This window comes from Micropterus dolomieu, linkage group LG01, assembly GCF_021292245.1.
Source record: "Micropterus dolomieu isolate WLL.071019.BEF.003 ecotype Adirondacks linkage group LG01, ASM2129224v1, whole genome shotgun sequence".
In the NCBI taxonomy this organism is placed as follows: Eukaryota; Metazoa; Chordata; class Actinopteri; order Centrarchiformes; family Centrarchidae; genus Micropterus; species Micropterus dolomieu.
Genome location: NC_060150.1, coordinates 300,662 through 309,331, shown reverse-complemented (window position 1 = coordinate 309,331; position 8,670 = coordinate 300,662). Strand labels below are relative to the sequence as shown.

General features: G+C 41.5%; 2 protein-coding genes and 1 long non-coding RNA gene across 4 annotated transcripts in view; 1 reads left to right on the top strand and 2 right to left on the bottom strand.

The window, feature by feature from the left end:
* Window positions 1-8,670, bottom strand: part of LOC123971238 (NLR family CARD domain-containing protein 3-like) — a 427,855-nt gene that overhangs the window by 166,424 nt on the left and 252,761 nt on the right. The window lies entirely within an intron of this gene.
* Window positions 1-8,670, top strand: part of LOC123971220 (NACHT, LRR and PYD domains-containing protein 12-like) — a 524,333-nt gene that overhangs the window by 399,935 nt on the left and 115,728 nt on the right. The window lies entirely within an intron of this gene.
* The window catches only part of LOC123972449, a 13,305-nt gene continuing 8,976 nt past the window's right edge, over window positions 4,342-8,670 (bottom strand). The window contains exons 2-3 of one of the 2 annotated variants that reach the window (XR_006825413.1): window positions 4,723-4,857; window positions 4,342-4,625 (exon numbers count right to left, since the gene is read on the bottom strand). This is a non-coding gene — a long non-coding RNA (uncharacterized LOC123972449). Of the gene's footprint in view, window positions 4,626-4,722; window positions 5,915-8,670 lie in introns of those variants that run through there. The other variant, XR_006825412.1, reaches the window with a different exon arrangement.

The window sequence follows — 8,670 nt, the reverse complement described above, 5'->3', positions numbered from 1 at the left end:
GACCATGTCCATCCCTTTATGGCCACCATGTACCCATCCTCTGATGGCTACTTCCAGCAGGATAATGCACCATGTCACAAAGCTCCAATCATTTCAAATTGGTTTCTTGAACATGACAATGAGTTCACTGTACTAAAATGGCCCCCACAGTCACCAGATCTCAACCCAATAGAGCATCTTTGGGATGTGGTGGAACGGGAGCTTCGTGCCCTGGATGTGCATCCCACAAATCTCCATCAACTGCAAGATGCTATCCTATCAATATGGGCCAACATTTCTAAAGAATGCTTTCAGCACCTTGTTGAATCAATGCCACGTAGAATTATGGCAGTTCTGAAGGCGAAAGGGGGTCAAACACAGTATTAGTATGGTGTTCCTAATAATCCTTTAGGTGAGTGTATGTTAACTTTAGAATGAGCCTACGGCTGTCGAAGATAGCACGCTATTCATAATTGGTAATCAATAGGTGCGTTCGAGATGACTGCGGCTGACTTTCGCCGATTTGATAGGCTAGTGTAACGTGAGATGCAGGCGAATGCGGGGGCGGGGTATAAAAACAGCGCCGTCAGACACAATCTACCTCCGGTAGACTGCGTGAGCTTACTGTGAGCTTAGAACAATGATCAGGCGGGTGGTTGCAACTTTGTGCAGCCAGAGAAAAATAACCGTGTGCGCCAGACTCGCTGCCTGCCACCGCCTTGCTCCCGCGAGGTAATGTTATGTCATGGTGATGTGATATCATGGTGAGGTTTTGAAGCGCCGGGTGTTGTGACGAATTCTGCCTGCCTGCCGAGAATTAGATGCACCTCGCGTGTGGTAAAGCCCTTTTTATGCTGAGAAAAGAGGTGGACATGGCATCCACCTGTATAGGACCTTTTCAGACACTTTGCTGTGCTCATTGATCAGTTGCGGTTATCACCACATATTTATTGCTAAATCTGTAGCTAATAAAATATCAACAGCTCTAAACTATTCTAAACTTTCATGAAATATTTCAAATCATTTACCCCACAAAGAAAATTATAGCGTTTAAAAGCAGTATTTGGAAGTGAAATTTGGCATATCATCTGCTAAAGTCGCCCCCTCCCCCGTTACATTTACGTTGTCATTCTGTGGAAAACACTGCACCTGAACCTAAACAGTTAGCATCAGAACAGTTAGACATGATGTCATATTGTGTTTCAGCAACTTTAAACAAAATAAAAAATCAGACAATGGTTGTTAATTAATTAGAGGTAATATTGCTTTCATATAGACAAAATATTTCCTTTTCCCTTCCACAGATGCTGTGTGATAAAGAAGTTTCCAAATTATTCCCATAATGTCTGCAGTCACAGAAAATGCAGTCCTACAAAAAGATAACCGACCCTCCACTCCAAGGATAAGGATTGTGACATTTTTAAGTGTAAAGTTTGGTTCCACCATTTGTACTGTATGCTTGTGACGGACTACCTCACTACAGTTGAGTAAGCGCTTGGACTGCCATACCAACGAGCCTGGCTCTTTGGCATTGCTCTCAAAGTTGCATGTTTGGTACCCTGTAGACCTGTGTTTGAATCTTGGCAGGGTGACTGCTCTCGCCTTTGGCCGCATATAGTGTCAGAAGAGGGATGGCTTGCCCAGAGTCCGAACCGTATGAGGGACTACCATGGGTAACATTAATGATGGGATGTGTATAGTGTACTTTTCAGTAATACTTAACATATGTCATCATTTTACTGATTTTATTTTTATTTGAAGGTATTTTGGTCAAGATGTGATACATGCTGCTGTACCTTTTAATGTACAGGAATTTATTTTTGTAATATACACAAAATTAAATTTTTTTTGTTGTCAAGTGTTGTGTGTGTGTTGTAAAATACTGTTTTTTATTATTATGCTAAAAGGGCATTTTGCAAGATATTTTTAATGCATTAAAAATGAATTATTCTCATACTGAATGGTTTCATAAAGCAGCTTCCCAAGATATTAATAGTGGCTCTTGGAGTATAATAGTAATAAATTACTAATGTGCTGAAATGCAAATAAAAAAAGTATAGCACAAAAGGGTATTTTAAGTTAAATTTAAAAAAGTATATTTAAATTACAGTAGCGGTACTTAAAATAGGTCCATTTTAACACAGCTAAGTATATTAAAATATATTGCAATTATCTTAAAGTTGACTTTAAGTATTTCTAAAATGACACTTAACATACTTTAAGTTGTTCCAAAATAACACATTTAATATACACTTAGTATAGTACAAACAAACAAAAAGTGCATCCAAAAAAAGTGCTTCTTTTTCACTTGGGATGCCAAGTTTGTGCATGATATGAAATTAAATGAAATTAAATAATATTTACATGTGCAGACATTTGTATTATTTGAAGGGGGGGGGGGGGGGGGGGGGGGGGGGGGGGGCGTCGGTGGGGGACCCGGCATTGTAAATGAGGCTAGCTGCAGATGGGAAGAAGCTGTTTTTGTGGCGAGAGGTTTTGGTCTTGACCTTGACCGCAGCCAGAGGGGAGAGTCTGAAACAGTTTGTGACCATGAGACATACAGGTACTCAAGTGATGGAAGATTGCAGCCAATCACCTTCTCTGCAGAGTGAATGATACGCTGCAGCCTGCCCTTTTCCCTGGCAGTGGCAGCAGCATACCAGATGGTGATGGAGGAAGTGAGGATGGACTCTCTATAATGGCGGTGTAGAAGTGCACCATCATTGTCTTTGGCAGGTTGGACTTCAACTGCCACAGGAAATACATCCTCTGCTGGACCTTCTTGTGAGGGAGGTGATGTTCAGCTCCCACTTGAGGTCCTGGGAGATGATGGTGCCCAGGAAGCAGAAAGGACTCCACAGTGGCAACTGGGGATTCACACAGGATAATGGGGGAGGGTGGGGCTTGATGCTTTCTGAAGTCCACTTCCATCTCCACTGTCTTCAGAGCGTTGAGCTCCAGACTGTTCTGGCCAGATGGTCACTCTCCCACCACTGATGTGATGGATTTAAGGTGGGACAACACAAGGCGTTCAAAGGATCTCATTACCACAGAGGTCAGGGCGATGGGTCTGGAGTCATTTAGCCCTGTGGTCCTTATTTTTTGGGGACAAAGTCTGCCAGCTGAGACACGATAATATCACAGAGTAATATCTATTTGTGTAGCCCAATAAGGATAACAGAGATACAACATACTCTTTTTTTTCCAGGCTTATTTGACAGGGATTCTGCACATTGATAACACATAAATATACAATGTACCAGAATAAGGCAAATGGCTGTCCCTGGACTTTTATTTTGCAACGTAGAAGCTTATGGATGGCACCAGGCGGGAGGGCATGAGACAAGACAGCATGAGACAGAAGGCTCCAGGATGCAGCCATACAGCCTCAGCACTGAGGGACACTGCTTTGTAGGCTTGTTCCACGTGGTTGCAGATTATCCACTGCGCATGCTCGAATCAGAATTGACGGCACCGTGGGAAATGTTGAAACAAAAAAGAAAAACAAAGAAACGTAAATTCAACCAATTATTTCATTTTGTTTCCCTTGTTTATCATATTTCCCGTTTAGAGCTGAAAGCAAGGGAACAAACAAATCAGTTTCATATTTGGTACATAAAGAAAAACAAAATGTTGATTCGATTTTGGTTTGCCAGATTAAATGAAATAAGTGAATGATCGGATGATACACAGACCATTGACTTTCCCTGTGCCTAGCACCTAGACTGTAAAACACGGTCTCACCTCTTCAGGCCTGGGAAAGCTTGCGGGTGCGCGCATGTAGGCAGGTCATGTAGCAGCAGGGCTGGTAATCATGGTAACGAGATTGTGTCACCCAGCAACATTCGGTCCTAATGGAACGACTGTATGTGTTTATTGCAGCACTATGAGGACTACAGACACTAGTTTTTTCCCCTCTCTTGTTCAGAGCACCTACCTTTTTAATATGTATTAGTTTGTAAAGACAGTTTCAACAAATATGACAAAAAGTGTTATAGAAAGACATTGCCTACCCAGCCATTAATTGCCTAACCCTTACCATACCTCAATCATATTTTTTTTGCTGCAATATTAATCTTTCCCAAATGTGAACCATACCATAAGTTGCTATATGTGGTGACATACTAAATAGGAAGAATATTTAAAATGTCAGCAATGGATGGAAAAATGTCATAGAACATCGTCAGAATCATCCAATACTGTAGTTTTGTCTGACAGTAGAGACGTAAAGGACTCCCTGCTCTTTATATATCTTATGAAATATGTAATTGGTTACATGCTTTACTTAAAGCGACTCCTTCCTTTTATGTAGTTTGAGGACTTGGTGTTATGAGCTGGACAGAACGGACCCAAAAGCAACGCTCGGATTGAAACAGGTTTTATTAGGGGGAAAAGGGGCTGAGGGCACGGAGGACTGAGAAGCAGGTGGGGCAGAGGAGGTTGAGGCAAGGGAGCAGAGGGGAGCCCGGGTTCAAGGAGGAGAGGAGTCATGGGAGAACTGACCGGAGAGGGGGTTGGAGGAGTGTGGTGGCAGGCAGATTGGTGAGGAGCGAGGGGGAGCAGGGAGGACGCCGTGGAGGACACCCGAGGGGAGAGGGAAGGTAGGCAAGCCCAGCTGACACGACGGTGGACGGAGGTGAGTGAACCTGGGGAAAAGCAGACAGACAGACAGGGTTAATCACAGGGAAAACAGAGAACAGGAATTTTGCAGGATTCAAAGAGGCTTGAGTAATGCAGTGGCACCAGGTCAGGAGAAACGACGATCAAGCCGAGATTGTGTGGAGAACCGGGTTGGTATACTGGCAGAGATGTAGTTGATTGCTGGCAGGTGTGGCAGGCAGAGGAGGCGGCTAATGAGGTGCAGGTTTGGACCGTCAGCTGGGCTCAAGAGCAGAGAGAGAGGGAGAGCACATGCGGGGAGAGAGGAGGAGACACAGAGAGGCAGGCACAGCCCGAGAAAAAATGAGAAATAAACTCTCACCATCAGCCGGGCTGCCACCACAACACTTGGTATTTTTTACAACAGGTCCAATAAATCTTTACAACTGTACAGACTCATTTTCAAGACTGATTTTATTTTAGAGAAAAAGCATCCCACTATGTTTAACTGTTCTCCTTTAATTGCTACTTTGAATTCTTTATCTGGATCACATTTAATTTTATTTACTTTATTTTGTGTGCTCATCCTCATTCTGAAATGACTCCACCAGACACATGGGCTTTTTCCTTTTTCTGTTGCCTTCCTCGAGCCAAGAGCCCACAACATCTTAACCAAAAAAGTAACCGTCTGCAGATCTCCAACCCGCTCCTTCATCCCCCAACACTGTAATTATGTTTTGCTAACGTTTCAAGTGATGTTTTCCCTTTGAAAGCTTTACTCTACTTTTTTAGATGAATATGATCTGTGTTGTGGCACTCCTGACTAAAGAGGATGACAGTCAGAAGCCAAGAAAGGGTTTCTTGTCAGCGGAGAAGCTGAGCCAGGATTAGCCTTGGAGACCAGATATTTGACCTATTACAGTCAGTGCTTTTGGGCCTCTTGCCATATTGTCAAGTATGATCTGTAAGTCTACTTAAATATCAAAAGAAAAAGTAGTCAATACAGAACAAATAGTCCCTGTGATCCTATACTATTATATTCATGCATTATTATTGCTGTAGCATTTTACTGTTCTAGCAGATCAATATTAAGTTAATTTAAGGCATTTTTTAAGACATAAAATTACTTTGCTTTGAATAACAATTTGTCTGATCAGAAACACAGGATTTTCACTGGATGGGGCCAAGTTCAACAGTGTTCAGTGCTGGTTCACACAGAAAAGCTTGTCTGATGCACTGTAGATACAAACCTATCTTCCATAGTGGGAACCTCCTATTCAATTAAAAAAAAATTATATAGTGCTTTTCATAAAAGAGCAGGTCTAGACGGTACTCTGTGATATTATTTACAGAAACCCAACAATTCCCACCAAGAGCAGCACTAGGCGACAGAGGCAAGGAAAAACTTCTTTTTAAGAGGCAGAAACCTCGAGCAAAAACCATGGCTCAGGGTGGGCGGCCATCTGCCTCGACTGGTTGGGGGTGAGGGAGAGAGATAGATAGATAGAGAGAGTGAGAGAGAGGTAAAGAACAAGAACAAGAGAGTGTAGTGTAATATTTACTATCTAAATCTTTTAACATATGATAAAGTTATTATATAGTGCAGTCTAAGTCACTTGTTTAAACCCCTCTACTGGCCACTCTTTTTATATATGCGTTAAGAAACACTATATATACACACAAGTTCTAATATGTTTTAAGGTTTAAAAGTTACTCTCTCTGCATGGTGAGTCTTTGCTCCAAGCAGTGACAATGATTTATCCTATTTGTGAGTATTTTTTAATATGAATAGATATGAAAGACCTGCAGCATGGTGAATCCAGGTGCAGCAGGAAAGAGAGCCAAGAGATAACAATGCTTAGAAACAGAGCTATAAAAGGAGGTCCAAAAGAAGTTGTAAATCAGTTGCTACATGGCTTCATGTCAACGTGGGTCTCTGTTCTGGTGACTTTATTTTGCATCGATCTCTGACCCTCTCCGGTGAAACTTTTGTATTCTAATTGGTGTCTATTTTTGTTGAAAATAAACATGTTGGTAAAAGTTTACAAAGAGACAAAAAGACAAAAGAGAGAGATAGCCATAAAGAGGGAGAGAGGGATGGAGAGGTAGGGGGGAGCAGCCTACACAATATACACAGAAGTACAGACAGCAAAGGTAATGTTGGTTAAGACTGAATGAATAATGGTACAGATATTTATAGTAATGTGAATGCTAACATTGTTAATGATAATAATCGTAATGTCAATGATAATAATAACAACAATAACCACAGCTGGACTAGTAATAACAGTTGTAGCAGAAGGTGTCAAGCAAGAACACCTTGCCTTGCAGTGAAATTCTGAATGGGCGAGTAGAGGCTACTGGCTTTAACTGGAGAATGTTGGCTGTTTTTCTACGACTGCGTCTCCACCTTTGTTTTGTAGTATCCAATACTTAGGCATTTGACTCACAACAGTTCAAAATAGCACTGTAGCAGCAAGACTGAGGGTCAGTGACCTTCTACGGGGAGAGCAGTGATTGATTCTATTGAATTTGACCTCTAACCCCTTGTTTTGTTACCTGAAAATAGTACTATACCCTTCTATGGGTTTGACCTTTTACTTTGCAGACTCAAACCCCTCTATGGTACCTAACAGATACCTAAACATATCCTATATAAGCTTTGTTTGATGTACAGAGAGACAGAGTGGCCATCGGACTGGGTCACTCTCCAAGCTACTGCAGAGCTTGTAATTGATGCTGAACTCCTTGATTTAATAAACTTTTATGATCAAGAACAGTGTCAAGCGGGGTTTCTTCTCAACACGTCATCGCAGCATTATTGTTCGGACACCACAGAAAATGGCACCCCAGATGGGACCGCGTTGTCCCTAAATTCATCGTTCCATCACGGGCTACATCGAGCTGACTCCCACTCCAGAAGCTAGCATATATGGTGAGTTTTCTCATAAACTGTGGGCGCTGGTCAGTTCGTGTGTCTGTGTGTGCGTTAAAGGGTACACCGGTCCGTTCTAAATTTTGTTTGCGTTGTGGACAACGCAATAAGGGGTATGTGTGAATATAATGAAGAAAGGTAGATAGATATAAAAGGAAGAAAAAGGAATAGCCTATGAGTAACGGAAAGTGAGCTTTCATAACTTTGCAAAAATTAAGAATATGGGCCCTCAGATTCTTATAAACGTAAGTCATGTGGGATGGAAACTACTGTTGCGTGAAACTAGGCTTTAAGGAATAGTCAAATTGGATTAAGGGAAAAAGAGAGTGTAACCCTGGCCAGGGTCATTTGGTTTGAATAAAATTAATAAGGCTAAGGAATAAGATAATATAAGGATTAGGACGCCACAGATCTGGACAAAAGCCCTTGAAGGCGATCTTAGATGGGCCGCAAATCCTGGAAAGGCACTAGCTGAATTTTTGGGTCCGTTCAAAGAAACTGTGAGCTTGTAGAATAAAAATTTAATTGTAAGTTACCTCTCGATACATGTGTTGACGAACTATGTCTGAAGTAGCCCTCTCATTAAATATCTACAAACTTGAGGTAGCACAAATTTAGGAAGGAAAATAATAAAGGAAAATAATAAAGGAAAAAGGTGCGGCGGAAGCATGCTTTATAAATAGTGTGAAGGAATGCATTCTTGTTGACTGGATAGCTACCATGTGTGTGTGAGAAATATGAGAGGGTGTAGTGTGTGTAGAGAGCTGCCTCTGCTGTGTCTCTGCTGTGTATGAGAGGCTATGCAGAGGATGATAGGCGAGGATTAAAGAAAAATATATATATGAATAAATAAATAGAGAAGGGAAACTTGGCCAAGGGGAAACTGTTATAAAAATTGTTAAAGTTACTGATTGGTGCTGTTTGGGTCATTTCATAATCAGCAGTTTGTTTTTCTTAGCCTAAGGTACTTTTTTGGGACCGTGCACATTTGTTTCTTCTATATTTTACTTGCATTTCATTTTGTTTTCTTTAGGTGCAAATAAAGTTTTCTAAAGGCATTTTCATTTGGTATTTAACCGCAAGCTATATTTCAGAAAATGTTTTAACAGATTATGCTTTAAATAAGAGCGGGAGGGGGGGGGGGGGGGGGGGGGTTC